The sequence below is a fragment of the Hyperoodon ampullatus genome, assembly GCF_949752795.1.
Source record: "Hyperoodon ampullatus genome assembly, chromosome: 10".
NCBI classification, from domain to species: Eukaryota; Metazoa; Chordata; class Mammalia; order Artiodactyla; family Ziphiidae; genus Hyperoodon; species Hyperoodon ampullatus.
The window spans coordinates 26,309,846-26,325,786 of NC_136923.1; the positions used below are offsets into that span (position 1 = coordinate 26,309,846).

The 15,941-nt window shown below is 42.5% G+C and overlaps 1 protein-coding gene across 1 annotated transcript in view; it reads left to right on the forward strand.

Moving 5' to 3' along the window:
* Nucleotides 1-15,941, forward strand: part of PRICKLE2 (prickle planar cell polarity protein 2) — a gene marked incomplete at both ends in the record, with an annotated part of 348,209 nt that overhangs the window by 153,730 nt on the left and 178,538 nt on the right.

Sequence of the window (15,941 nt, forward strand, 5' to 3'; positions counted from 1 at the left end):
CTCATACCACTGATTCTATGAAAATGCAAAGTTTTGGCCTAACAATTCAAAGTGACAGGTAAAGATAGGTCCAAATCAAAAATATGACCCTAGTAAAGAAAAGTAATGAGGAACAAGATGCATGATGGCAGCCACAAACAGAAATGACGTCGCCACTTTTATTTTTCACAAGCCCTAATTCCGCTCCTACCACAGTATTAATAGATCTTTCTCATCATAGGAAATGATAGACACATCAGCCATCAGAAGCACCAGAGAATAAGTGATTCCTGGTATAGTTTTCATCAATTGATACTAAAGATTTTATCAGTCCTTTTCACTGTGTCTATTAATACATAAATGCCAGGGGTGTCTGGGGAGGGCTTTTGCGATCTTAGGAGCCTGAGCCACGAAGCGGAACATTTCTGTCTCATCCAAATGAAGAGACAGCATTCAAACGTAAAAATAGCCAAGCGCCAGTGTGCAGATTAATATTCCATGATGAGAAGACCTGTGGTCTGTTGGCCTGCCCACATACACACGCTTGCCAACACGCACATTCTCTCCAGGTGGAGACCCTCCCCCTTCTGGGCAAGGCTTGAGTCTGAGAAGTGTTTCCAGATGCGTTCAGGTGCTGACATCTTAAAGGATAAGGGTGGGCTCTCAGGATCCTCAGCCAACTGAGTATTTCCTGGGCTGCACCCCAGACTGGCATTTAAGCCTGGCAGCCCTGCAGTCGTCCGGTCCATGCACATCCCCCCATGGATGCCCCGTTATCTCTGTGATGGGGTAAACTGAAAGGCCACCTCGGAGCAGATCAGGCATTTGCCAAGCCAGATGAATTTGGCAACAGAAACCTGTGCTGTTTCCATAAAAGGCTGTTGGTCCTTTCTTATTATCAGTTAATGGCTCCACTTCCTTCCAGGTGTGCAGGCTGCTCCTGGAAGAATGTTGGATGGGTCGGTGGGGGGAGGTTGTTAACGCTTTCCACCTGCTAGACACCTAAGGGGGCGGAGGGCATGTAGCGTCAGGCAGTGGTGGGAAGAGCTCTTTCGGGATGAAGGTCACTGTGGAGAACCCAAGGTCACAGGCCTCTCCCTACCTCTGGCTGACTGCCGCCTTGAGGAAATTTAGGGCCAACTTTGTCTGATGTAAATTTTTCAAAAGAAGCTGGAGATCCTGCTTTTTATATAAAATCTCCGGATTTTTACAAGTTGCCAGCTAACGGAGACTTCCGGGAGCACTACACCAGCCAAACACAACACATCTGTGGGCCATGGGCCCTTTTATGCCAGGGCCTGGCTACTCCAAGTGTGGTCCCCCGAGCAGCAGCCTCAGCATCTCCTGGGAGCTGGATAGAAATACAGAATTTCAGCTCCACCTCAGTCCCATTGGTCAGAGTCGGCATTTAAACAAGATCCCAGGTGATTTGGATGCACGTTAAAATTGGAGAATTATTGTGTTGGGGGTCTGATGCAGGTTCTCACTCACTCAAAGCAAGAAGAAGCTTTTGAATTATTGGCTAGAAATTAAATGTTTTAAATGGAATTCCATTTTAAAAGCCCAAAGAGAACCTCATCCTTGAGGTATTAACTTGGATATAACTTTTCTGGGGAGACCTCCTCCCTAAAACCAGGTTAGGTGTTCTTTCTACGTGACTCCATCCCGCCTTGTTATTACTGGTATTTGCCTGTTTATGAAAGAACACCATGAAGGCAAGAGCCGTGTCTTGTTCACTTTATATTTCCAGCACTTGTCAGGGTGCCTGGCACATAGGGATGTTCAACACATGAATGAATTAGTGAAATCTCCTGATCGTAATTCAGTTATTAAAAAAATGCATAGTAGACGTAGAGAATGGACTTGAGGACACGAGGACGAGGAAGGGTAAGCTGGGATGAAGTGAGAGAGTGGCATGGACATATATACACAACCAAATGTAAAATAGATAGCTAGTGGGAAGCAGCTGCATAGCACAGGGAGATCAGCTAGGTGCTTTGTGACCACCTAGAGGGGTGGGATAGGGAGGGTGGGAGGGAGACGCAAGAGGGAGGAGATATGGGGATATATGTATACGTATAGCTGATTCACTTTCTTATACAGCAGAAACTAACACACCATTGTAAAGCAATTATACTCCAATAAAGATGTTAAAAAAAATTGCATAGCAACTTATTTACTGTTTGGGGGGTTTGATTAGACTTGTCAGAAGGAGGAAAACTTAGCAGCGGTACAATCTTTTTTATGCTTACAGTCTTCTCATCCACTCCTTTGGGGTGTATCTTCCATCTCACTGTTCCTCTTGTTCTCCCTTACATTCCTGGGACCTGTCCCATGACCTGGCATATGTAGATGCTCAGTAAGGGTGTCTTGAGTGGATGAACAAGTAAAAGCAAAGATCTCAGTCGTGGCTCCTGTATTAAGTAAAGCTCCTCTCATCATCATCCCTTATTTACCCATCCAAATTACAGACTCATGGTTTAATTATAAGTTAAAGAAAAAACTTTCAGTATCTGTAATATACATACTATGTATGTATATGTATACAGTGCTCACGAGCACTGTTCTGAATTAAGTGGGGTTTTAGTGCCCTTAAATATGTGGAATATATTACTTTATGAAAATAATGGGACAGTCCTTCATGTTTATCTTACCAAGTAGAAGCGTCAGGAGTACCTCCCTTTTTGAGAGTTTCAATAGGTTGCCCTTATGAAATCTGAAGTGAATTTTTAAAAATTAATTAATTTATTTATTTGTGTCTGCGTTGGGTCTTTGTTGCTGCGCTCAGGCTTTCTCTAGTTGTGGTAAGCAGGAACTGCTCTTCGTTGCAGTGCGCGGGCTTCTCATTGCGGTGGCTTCTCTTGTTGCAGAGCACGGGCTCTAGGCCCATGGGCTTCATTAGTTGTGGCTCGCAGGCTCAGTAGTTGTGGCCCATGGGCTCTAGAGCGCAGGCTCAGTAGTTGTGGCACACGGGCTTCATTGCTTCATGGGCTTCTTGCTCCACGGCATGTGGGATCTTCCCGGACCAGGGCTTGAACCCGTGTCCCCTGCATTGGCAGGCGGATTCTCAACCACTGTGCCACCAGTGAAGTCCTGAAGTGAATTTTAACTACCCCCATCTGATCACATTCTTTATCCACATCTTATCCAGAATAGCATATTGTGAAGAGGAAAACACGGCAAAGTCGGTGTGAAGATAATGTTTCCTATGTTAGTGTTCATATTTTACAGATTCTATACAAAGGTCATTTGTCATTGGGACAGTTGATCCAAATAAAATATTTTAAGTTGGATTTTTTTTCAAAAAATCACAGACATTTTTGGGTTTAATGGAAGGTGAATTGCTTTGCTGCGATTCTGTCACTTGATAGAAACTGACTTCCCATGGTTCTTAACAACTTGCAGTATATATTGACACTCTTACCTTCTAAGAGAATTTATTCTGTTCAACTTTACTCTTATTTTAGGCTGGGATGGCCTCTCATTTTTTGTGTTTATGCATTTGCTAGGCTTGTTTTTTCTGTTTTTGGTTTTTTTTGGTGTGTGTGTGCGATTTTAAAGACTTGTTTTAGGTCTCCTGGCCTGCCATCTAGCATGGCCGTTCTGAGAGTTTGACTTCAGTTCTGAAAGGTGTGGTAGGGCTTTTCAGATAAGAATTCTATTGTAGACCCAAAGACCAGAAAACTGGCTTGCTGTATATGTGTTATAGAGGCTAGCCTTTCTGCTGGTTGTGTAAAGTGAAGGAATAATTGTCACTTTTGTAGATACTTGATTATAATGAACTGAGGCTTTTATAAGATTTCTTTGAATGATGAGGCTGTTAAAATATGCTCTTTATAGTCAACAGATTTTTTTATTTTTAATTTTAAAGAACAGTCACTTGGTAAGCCTTTAATAACTATGTTTGCATAATTAAAGGAAAAGTATAAAAGGCACATTAAATTATTAATAGTTACATTAGAAGGTGAATTTGTAGGGTGAGAGCAAGGGAGGGAGGGACTCACTTATAGTTTATATACTTTATATTTAAAAAGCTCATATTGCTTTTGCGATTAATTGACTAGACTAAAATGTATAAAGAATTGAGGAAGCACACAAACTAAAAAATTTAAAATAATAAAGACTCATTGAAGCTTATTATTTGCTTTATATTTTCAAAATTCATTCTAAAAGTTATATTGTATCAGTCAGATTTTTTTTTAATGGAATTTAGTGCATGAATGACCAGGGGTACTTTTGATCTCCTGCTTTCAGGATCCAAAATGTCTTCCTGTGGTATTTCCTTACAGCACAATAGTATTTGGTGATCTTGATCACTGATGTAATTGTTCACATTAAACAATACTTTTCATAATGTATAAAATAAATATTTCTGTAGGAGAAAACTTAGAAAAGTTTATCATCAGTATTGTGTAGTTTAGGAGCAGATACTCTGGAGCCAGAGGGACTGGGTTCAAATTCTGACTCCACTGTATTCTAGCTATGTGAGTTTTAGGTAGTTACCAGATCTCTGTGTGTGCTTTAACTTCCTCATCTGTGAAATACATACTAGTACTGTCCCCAAAGGGTTGTTGTAGGGAGTAAATAAGTTTATTTATGGAAAGCATTTTGAAGCATTCATTATGGTAAAGCACTTTATTTATGTAAAACATTGTATCCGTTTTCTCATGCTGCATAAAAAAGCACCCCAAAATTTAGTAGATTAGAACAACAGTTCTTTATTATTTCTCATAATTCAGGCAGGCTGGGTAGGTCTTCTGGTCTGAGCCTCGTTGTCTGGGGCTGGATTGGACTATTGGATGCTTCACTTATGTGTTTAGTGTGATGGCGTCTGTGACAACAGGAGCTGGGCTTGTTCACGTGGTTGTGGTCACAGGTTTCCTAACAGCAGCAAAAGAGCAAAGGCCAAATGTACAGTTGCTTTTCAAGCCTCTGTTTCAGTTACATTGACTAATATTTCATTGGTCCAAGCACGTCCTATAATCAAACCAAGCCCATAGCCAGTATGGGAGAGTACTGGCAGAGAAATTATTCAGACCATTTTTGCAGACAGTCTACTTCAAGCACTGTACAAGTATTAGCGGCTACTATTACTATTTTTATTCTTATTAAGATTAACTCTCCAGCATAAAGCTACTAAAAGTAAAGACATACTCAAGTAAAGCTCTTGACTGTATCTTTAGTTAGTCATTAGCACTTGCCATTTCCAAATATTGTGGGAGCCTCAAAAATTAATACTTGCAACAAGAGAGTTTTTAAGAGGAGCTTATTCTGCAGGGCTGAAATTATTGTTTTTGTTACAAACTGTAGCTGTCCCTACTGGTCTCCCGGGGAGCATTTTGCAGGTTATAAAATACAGCGATTACTATGGTAATCATATTGCAAGTATAAAATGGCTTTGACCTACTTGTTAAAATGCAGTGTGTATTAAAATAAAGACTGTGAGCTTAAAGCTAAATGAACTCTGAATAAAAACAGAATAGCAAGACCGAAGTGCTGGAGACATCTTCAGAAGGAAAGGAGGGCCTTTGATAAAGAGGATGCATTTTTCCTCATCATTTTCCCCTAGGTCTGATGACCTCCGGGAAATGACACCATCTCAGAAAGCACTTCTGTTCTCTGCCCGACTTGCAGGCAGAAAAAAAATTTTTTAAATAATAAGAGCTACCATTTGCAAATCCACATTGTACCAGTCACGTGCTAGGTCTTTTAAGGCACCGTTTCACTTTCTCATCATGACACCTCCCCAAAGTAGGAATTATTATTCTATTTATTTATTTATTTATTTATTTATTTATTTTGCGGTACGCGGGCCTCTCACTGCTGTGGCCCCTCCCGTTGCGGAGCACGGGCTCCGGACGCGCAGGCCCAGCGGCCATGGCTCACGGGCCCAGCCGCTTCGTGGCATGTGGGATCCTCCCGGACTGGGGCACGAACCCATGTCCCTTGCATCGGCAGGCGGACTCTTAACCACTGCGCCACCAGGGAAGCCCTATTATTCTATTTTTATCAGTGAAGAAACTGAGGCTCAGAGAGAATAAATGACTTGCCCCAAGCCTGGGAATTCCTGCCTTCAGATGCTTGGATGACTAAGGATACATGAATCAGGACACCTGAAAAACCTGTAAGAAATTGGTTACAGTTACGCAAACTGATCTGTACATTGTACATTTGTACGTTGACATACTCATTTATTCAAGGAGTATTGAATGTGTGCCTATTGTGTGTTCAACAGCATGCTGATTGCTGTGTTGGTCCACAGGCAGGGCACCTGAGAGGGTCTTCTGAGGTCCAGGAAGGCTTCCCAGAGGTCAAAGATGTGTGGAGGATGAGTGGGTATTACTTGAGGGGAAAGGACTGAACTGGGTTTCAGGTAGCAGGGGCAGTGAGAGCAAGAAACCAGAGTACCTACAAACAGGGCAGTTTAGCTGGAGTTGGGGGACAGTTTTGATAAAGAAACTTGGCACTGTAAGTCAGGGTCAGATCCTGAAGGTCTCTGTGAGTCAGGGTCCTTGATCCGAGGAGTTCTGAGCAGAGAGGGATGTGCTCAGATGTATCGTTGAGCAAGATCATTCCAGACACAGTGTGTAAAATGGGAGTGGGGCGGGATGGCAGGAGAGGCAAGATCTCTGGCCATGAGCAAGGCTGGTGCAGCAGCCCAGGAAAGAGAGAGTGGTGCCTGGACCAGGGCGTGGGTGGTGGAGGGGCATTTAGAAGCTGTTTGTAAGTAGAGGGAATCGAGGAGTTAAGGATGCCATCGGGTGTCTGATCTAGGAGTCTGGGTAGATGGTTCCACTGAGGAAGAAAACTTGGAAGAGGGTGGTGATCCGGGGTGGGTGTGGTGAATTTTGTGTCTGTGGGACTTGAGGCGCAGATACCCAAAAGGTAGTTAGGATGCGTGAGTCTGAACCTTAGGAAAGGTCTCTGGGATAAAAAGGAGGTCTGTGGTCATCAGCACTCTCTAAGCTAGCACCTCTGCACTCTGCCCATCCGTCTTTCCCCTCGTTTGACTTTCTTTTGCCCCTTAGCACTTCTCATCTTATTTGCTGATTGTCTTTCTCCACTGCAATAGAATATAAGTTCCACAGTGACTGTGTCTGTTGTTTTGTTCACTGCCACATCCCCAGCACCTAGAGCAGGGCCCGGCGCTGAACACATCAGTCAGCCAACAGAGGGTGATAGGTGCCACTGGAGAGAAAGGGAGTTGCTCAGCTCACCTTCAGAGCTGTACAAGAAGAGAGCCCAGGAGAGAACCTCCAAGGACTCCACTAAAAGGAGGCACAGAGAAAGTGGAGCCTTCAAAGAAACCGGAGACGATGCCTCCTCACTTGGCTCTGAAGCTCGCATGGCAAAATGTTTAGAACTTCCAAGTACTTAAAGAGAGTGGCTCTTGGGCACCTGATGATTTCTGGAAACAGTGGGCAAGATAGAGCCGAGTAGGTGACATGCTTCAGTTCCTTTGTTCTTTTTTTGTGTGTTCTTTTTCCTTTCCTGCATTAAAAAAAAAAACAACAAAAAAAACAGCCAAATGCAAGCATGGCTCTAGGTGAAGAGGGAGAACCATCAGTACATTTAACTCAACAAGAGGCAAATTGACTTTATCTTGTGGGCCAGTTGGGATTGTTTGGGAGGAGCTTCTTCTTCCCGGGAGAGTTGTGTTGAGAAAGAGTCTGGGGCTGGCTCCAGGCCCAGCTGGAAGGAGTGCTTTAGTGATCAGTTAGTGGTATTTGCTGTAGAAGCTGTACGTGGGCAGTAACATAGCTGACAGACATTCTCTACCCTCCTCTAGAGAATCCGTTACTATGAGTAATAATTTTCCAGAAACACTTATATTTCATCTCTCACGCTATGCATTTACCAAATGTAAATCCTGCCTTCCTCATTCCCTGGTACTCTGCTTGGTAACTTGAGGGCCTCTGTTTGGTCTCATTAGCATAACTCACTGGGGAGTTGAATGAGGCCAGAGTGAAGGTTGACTTTGTACAGTCTGACCATTTTTATGCTACCCAAGGAAGCTGTGACTCCATAGCTTATAAGTTCGAGCTCCCAGTTTTGTCCGTAATTATTAGTTCTTTAGCATACATAATTTTGAGACATAATCAGCCCCAAGTATTGCACTTATCAGAGTCATATTAATTGACCTGCTGATAATTACAGAAATGAAAAGAATGTACACATAGGTTAGCTGGTAAATTGAGGTCCCAGGAACTCTAATTCCTGAAATTATCCTGGAAAGAAATCTGAAGGTGAAAGCTTCATACTACAAATAGACTTTAAGCGTTCAGTTATTTGAAATTTTCAACTCCATGGTGAAGGGCAATTGGGTCAATAAAGATAAGTGATACCTTCTGATTTAACTTATTTTAGTTAATAATGTCTACATACTCCTCTCTTTGTGCTTATCATTTTCCTAGAGAAAGGTGATTCTTGAAATTCTCTTGTTGCCCCTCCAGAGGAGGGTAGACTATTCAGTGGACAGTGGTAATGGAAGGCTTCCTTTGGAAAACTCCTAATTTGGGTCTTCTAACAAGGAGACTAAACATCAAGCCCGGTGACCAGAGATATCAAGCTTTATTTACATCTAGAAGGGAGGAGCAGCCAGAGAGTGTAAAATGCAAGGAGCCTTGAGACTTTTTCTTGGGCAGCTCATAGTAACTGATTAATTGCTTGACCCTGAGAGTTAAGTGACCCGTGAGAGGTCACCTTGACTTGAAAGTAATGTTCACCAATGAGAGTGATTCTCATTTAAGTCATTATTGAAATGCAAATGGTTCTTTTGGATGCTATTACTCCAAGTCAGTTCAGTCATAATGCGAATTTGACAGTGGTTTGCAATACCTCTCATCCCCTCATGTGTATGGGTAAGGGGTGGGGACCCCGACCATCAATCAGTAATGATTTAATAAGTGTCTACAATGGGCTCTGATAGGCATATGTGAGAAATTCAGAAGATCCTTCAAGAGATGACTGCTATCTTCCCAATGCTGATTTCTGTGGAAGGGGAGGGAAGGAGAGGGGCAAACAAACACAACATGCAACATGTTCAGGACATACTCAGTGGTAGGCAGAGCAGTCTTTTATCCACGTGAGATGTCACAGCAAGTGTCTGGGGCAGCAGAATCAGCGTGAGAAGGAGAGTGGTGATTTGGGGAAACTTGCAGTGGCCTGGCTTGCCCTCTGCACGGAGTGGGGAGAGGCCTCATGGAGAAGGAAGGATTGAAGCGGGACCTTGGAGGACTGAGGGATCTAGGTTGTGTTTTCTGTGGCTGCACGGTGGATTACCACTAATTTAGTGGCCTCGGACAATACCTATATGTATTATCTCGTGGTGCCGTGGGGCAGGGTGTGGTTGTCTTCTGGCTCAGATTCTCAAAAAGCTGAAATCAAGATGTTGTCATCTGCATTCTCATCTGCTCATCTTCCGAGCTCATCGAGCTGTTGGTAGGATTCAGTACCTTGCGGTGGGACTGAGGTCCCTCTTTCCCAGCTGTCACCGAAGAGCTTTTTTTTTCTTTTAATTTTTATTGGAGTGTAGTTGATTTACAATGTTGTGTTAGTTTCAGGTGTACAGCAAAGTGAGTCAGTTATACATATACATGTATCCACTCTTTTTTAGATTCTTTTCCCATATAGGCCATTGCAGAGTATTGGGTAGAGTTCCCTGTGCTGTACAGTAGGTCCTTATTAGTTACCTATTTTATGTATAGTAGTGTGTGTACGTCAATCTCAGTCTCCCAGTTTATCCCTCCCCCACCTTATCCCCTGGCAACCGTAAGTTTGTTTTCTACATCTGTGACTCTATTTCTGTTTTGTGAATAAGTTCATTTGTACCCTTTTTTTTAGATTCCACACATAAGCAATATCATATGATATTTGTCTTTCTGTGTCTGACTTACTTCACTCAGTATGACAATCTCTAGGTCCATCCACGTTGCTGCAAATGGCATTATTTCATTCTTTTTTATGGCTGAGTAATATTCCATTGTATGTATGTACCACATCTTCTTTATCCATTCCTCTGTTGATGGGCATTTAGGTTGCTTCCATGTCCTGGCTATTGTAAATAGTGCAGCAGTCAACATTGGGGTGCATGTATCTTTTTGAAATCTGATTTTCTTCAGGTATATGTGTAGGAGTGGGATTGCTGGGCCATATGGTAGTTCTAGTTTTAGTTTGTTAAGGAACCTCCATACTGTTCTCCATAGTGGCTCTACCAAGAGCTTTTAACGGCAACTTTTAGGTCCTTGCCATGTGGCCCCCTCCATCTTCAAAGCCAATGACTAAGAATCTCTCTTACATCAAATGCCCCTCACCCTTTCAATCTGTGTGTCCAGGAAGATCCCAGTCTCTTTCAAGGGGTGATAGGATTAGGTCAGGCTCATTGAGGGTAATCTCCTTAATTTAACGTCAACTGATTTGGGACCTTAAATTACCGTTGCAAAATTCCTTCGCAGCAGCACCTAGGTTAGTGTTTGAAAAATTGAGAGAAGGCATGTGTATTCCCCAGGGCAGGAGTCTTGGGGGCCATCTCAGAATTTTGCCCCCTACATGGTTAGATAGTAGGCATTAAGTGTCCAAGCTGGAAACCAAAGTAATTATCAAAATTATATCTTCTAAAGTGGATTGCACGCTCAGCCTGGAATTGGGAGGAGGCCCTTTGAAAGGAAGTGAACTTCAGAGTGGCCAGATGGTGATGTAGAATTGGAGGGGCCTGATTGGCTGGCTTGTTTCATGATCTAGGCCCAAACTACCTCCCTCTCCCTTTTTTCAGTCACTGGCAAACTCTCCTTTCTCGCCCTTCTTTCTTTTCATGCATACAGGCAGGCTTTCCCAGGAATCCCGGTTCTCCATGGGCTGGATCTGCTGCTTAGGGGCATTTGGTGGTATCTGGAGATATTTGGGGTGATCATAACTATCAGGGATACTAGTGGCGTCTAGTGGGTAGAGGCCAAGGATGCTGCTCAACATCCTACATGCACAGGACAGCCTCCATAACAAAGAATTATCCAGCCCCCACTGTCAATACTGCCAAGGTTGATTAGCTCTACAAGATGTCTCCTTCCTGCCACTCTCGGGTCTCTTTCAAGCCTGACTGTGCTTCTCTTGAATTTCATCTGCCTGAATGTGTTTCTCCCCTTTTCGACCTCAAGGATTCCTCCTCATTCTTTTTTTTTTTTTTTTTTTTTTTTGCGGTACGCGGGCCTCTCACTGTTGTGGCCTCTCCTCTTGCGGAGCACAGGCTCCGGACGCGCAGGCTCAGCGGCCATGGCTCACGGGCTCAGCCGCTCCGCGGCATGTGGGATCTTCCCGGACCGGGGCACGAACCCGTGTCCCCTGCATCGGCAGGCGGACTCTCAACCACCGTGCCACCAGCGAAGCCCCCTTCTCATTCTTTGAGACTTGCTGCTACCATCACCTTTTTGTGTTGGTTCAGGTCGCTCACTCCACAGTACTTTTTCATACCCAGGGTACATCGCTCCATGCTTTGTTTTATCAGTGTATGTATAACAGATCTGTCTCTCTCCCACAGACTGAGTTCCTCTTGAGTGTGAGTTGTGTTCTTTTATATCTATCTATGTACCCAGAGCTCATTTCTATAATGGCTTGTGTATAGTAGGTGCTCAGTAAGTGTAAGGTGGACAGGTGGATGGATAAAATGTCTGAGCACCTGAAAAGTTCATAGAAGTGAACTACCATTAGTTCTCAGTTTCCCATCCCAGCCGCTTACAAGCTGTGTATACTAGAGGTAGGTTACTTAACTTTTCTGTGCCTCAGTTTCCTCCTTTGAAAAATGGGGATCTTCGTAGTTGCTGCTTCAGAGGTCTGTTGCAAGGATTCAGTGAGAGAGTTCCTGTATAGTCAGAGAGTGGGAGAAAATGGGAGGGGTATTCATTTGCATAATGCTTCCTTGTTTTCCAAATGCCAAAGGAATGACCGCCCCCCCCCGCCAAAAAAAGAACAACAGTGGATGCAGGTGAGCATGGCTGAATGTGGTATACACCTCCAAAGTAATATACCTGAAAATGCAGGGCCAGAATGTTCCCATAACCACCAAGAAAAGAGATGTCAAGATTTAGGCCCAGAAAATGAAAATGCTGATACCTAGACCTCATATCCATACAGATTACCTCTGTTAGAAATGCTTTGAAGAGCTTGAGAGGCATCGGTTTCCCCTGTGAACTGTAAAGTTTTTCAATTTAGGAATAGTAATCAAAGATATATAAATGTTTCCATTTCTTCCCTCCCCCCAATGTAATAATCAAGAGATTCTGTTCCATCTTTAGGTATCATTCATCAATTTTTCTAATGTACTTGATGATATAATGGAGAAGTAATGAATATATTAGTTTGGTTTTAAGAAAGCTTTAAAAATACAAGTTCTGGGCCCTGTCCCAAACATAATGAATTTAAATTTCCAGGGTCGGGGTCCAGGAATCTGCAGAATTGACAAAATCGCAGATGGTCCTTACATACACATAGTCTGGCATTCGGAAACTAATGTACTTGGTGGTACTTGGCATTAGGAAGCAGATTGAGAGTCCCAAATTCCAGCAAGAACAGGGATGACAGGCTGAATTAAAAGATAAAAAAAGAACAGACCTACACTTGGAGCCAGAATCCCAGCTACCCAGGTGTAGAATAAAGTAGATAGAGTCTAGTGAGAGATGCATGAAGGGAAAAGAAAAACAAACAACCTACATTTATACAGGTTTTGGTCAACAGCTCAGTGTGAATCAAATTAATACGAACTTAGAAGCACTGAATCGGGAACGAGAAGGGCATAAACCCACCCTATTCTGCCCTGGTCAAATCATGCTTGAAAGTTTTTCGTTATTAAGAACATTTTAAACATAATCAGAAGTAGAAAGAATAGTACAATGAATCCCTGTGTAATAGATTTAACAATTATCAAAATTTTGCTACATTTCCTTCATCGATCTCTTTTTCCTTTGGCTTATGGTTCCTCTCTCCTTCCCCCTCTCCTTTACTATTCTCCTTCCTAAGTATTCGAAAGCAAATCTTGGACATCATGTTATTTTAACCTTACATACCTAAACAGGTTTCTCTAAAAAGCATGGATATTTTCTTACGGGACCGTATCTCACCGAACAGCACTGACAATAATTCCTCCTTCTCATTTAATTAGGGTGTCACATTTTTAAGTGGCTGGGATGTAAAAGGGTTGGTTTGAAGCCATGTCCCATGAGGAACCGTGCATAGAAGGAGGTTGATAGAAGATAAAGACTCAGGTTTTTGAAAGACACTGAGTGGAAGAGTTAGCTGGCCTGGCTGTCTGTGATCCACATTGGTGGCATATCGGCTGCCACCTTACTGTAAGCAAGAACTTAATCCAGGAACCAGCTGTCTACTGATGAACTGAACTGCCTCAGGAGTTTTCTCTCCTGCAGGGGTGGAGTATGAGATACAACTGAATGGTTTATTTCATTCATTTGGTGAATGGTTGTCAAGTGTCTGCTGTGTTAGGTGCTGAGGATTGCTGTGCAGAATAAGACAGACGCAATCCCTTCCCTCATGGAACTTCCAGTCTCTAGCGCTGTTTCCCAGAATGTGAGATGGTTTGGGGTGGTCCAGAATCCATTAATTAACTAACATTGAGTTACACAGTTAAAAACAGTTCTCTTTTCAGTGTTCTAAACTTTGTAAGTACATCAACAAGGAGATCTCATTTGGGTGCTAGGGTTGGCACTTCTCTAAAACTTGATCATCTCCCTTTTTAGTTGAGAAGGAACCACGTCATGGTCATAGCCTTTGGCACACCGCAGTTCCTCAGTAACTATTTTTTGAGTAATTTGTTAAACATCTTTACAAAAACAAAAGAATAGGAAAATGCTTAATACAGGAATAATGAAAGCCAAAGTGATACAAGGGATGTTTTTAACTTTCGGGTTTTTGTTTTTCACTGTTTAGATTTGCATACAGTAAAAGTTACTCTTAGGCTTACCGTTTCATGAGCTTTTACAAATACATCCAGTCATGTAACCAGTGCCCCAACCAAGATACAGACCAGTTCTCTATCACCTTCTAAATTTTTCTCAATCCCACCTCCCATCTCCAACCCTTGGCTTTCTGTGCCTATAATTTTGCCTCTTCTGGAATGTCACATGAGGGAATCATACAATATGCAGCCTTTTCAGTCTGCCGTCTTTCTCTTAGCACTGCGTATTTGTGATTCATCCATCTAGTTGCTTATGTTTGGTCCTTTTACTCACTGGGTCGTATTCCATGGTCTGGATGTCCCACAACTTGTTTATTCAATATAAATAATAATATAAGGCACATTCAATATGACAAATCATGAACACGGTATTTAGTAGAAGCAGATTTAGCAGAAATCCTGAAGGTGGTATGCAAATGAGTGAGTCTTGTGGGGAGAAACTAATCTGACCAACGTATGCATTAAAGGGTTGTTGGTGGTGGTTCATCTTTGTTTTTTTGGTTGTTTTTTGGGTTTTTTTGGCTACGCTGCACGGCTTGTGGGATGTTAGTTCCCCAACCAGGGATTGAACCTGGGCCCTTGGCAGTGAGAGTGTGGAGTCCTAACCACTGGACCACCAGGGAATTCCCAGTTTTTCATCTTTTAATATCTTACCCAAACCTTCAACAAAGTGTTTGACTGATATATAAATAGGTTTCCTATCACCTTAAGTCAGAACATATCTTTTGGGGCCTCCAGGTAAACCCAGTGATCTCCAGAGCATTCTCTTCACATTCTCTCAATCATTTATTTTCATTTGTTCATTTCCCCCCTCCCTCCCTCCTCCCTCCTTCCCTTCCTCCCTCCCTCTTGCCCTCCTTGTCCTTCTCCTCATTCTGATATTCTCTCTCCCTTCCTCCCTCCCTTCCTCCCTTCCCCATCTCCTCCCCCTAATATTTCACTGGAGTTTATGTAACTGAATTAATTAGACCTATTTCTCAAGGAGTTGGTTTTCCATAGAATTCACTTTGCAGTTAGCATGACAGAAGAGCTGGCATATTAATCAAATGCTACAATTTGTTCTTTGTATCTGAATCAGGCTGGGGTTGGGCTTCCTGCTTATCAGTTGTCCCTTTATACAATTCTGTCCGTCGCAGGGAATGAGCCAGGATTCTTTGTGATAGGACTGGGTGATGGTTGTGAGTGTTGATAGATTGGGTGTGGAAATGCTTAACAGGGACAGACTCTATCTCCTTAGTTAGTGTTACAGAGTCCCCAGGATATAAAGTGTCTTATGAAAATAAATAAGAGCTTTTCTTTTCCTTTCTTTGGCTGATGATATCGGTACCATTTAACCGAATAAAATGATAAAAATCTTTGTTCTTTCTTAAATAACATGTTAATTGCTGTTCTCTGTATTTTATTCACTTGGTATTTCTGAAATATATTCATTTTATAGACATTTCTGTCCCCTAATGCATTTTAAATCCTCAAGCATACTCAAAGTATATATATTTTATGTAGTCTTTTGTGTGTCTAGTGGGGTGGGAGGGATGCTCTTTGTAGCTAACCAGGAGATCAAAGTATGTAGCTTTCTCCATTTAGTCTGTTTGCTGCAGAATACAAAGGCTGCTGAAGGATTTGAGTGCATATCTTAAAAGCTCATCAGAAATATTCCAAGCTCTAGATTTTTTTTTCTCTCTCAGCAACATTTCAGATATGGAGGTTCTCCTCGGTTGCCCCTGCTAGTGTTGCTGAATTTAAAAAGGAAGAAAGAAAGATCTGTTCTGTTTTCTCATCTGTGGAATGAGGGGGTTGGACTAGATGGGAGATGTCAGATTTATAGCACTAGTGCTGTCACTCCTTCTCCATCCACATGACAGACATCACTAATCAATCACAGCATGCTTTCCTGCCATATGTAGCCTCAGACTTCTTATCAAATCGCACTCCAGGAATCCACTGCTAATCAATCAGTGTTAGCCCAAGAGGTGAAATCTATTTGCCATTGTGAAACATGTTGGGG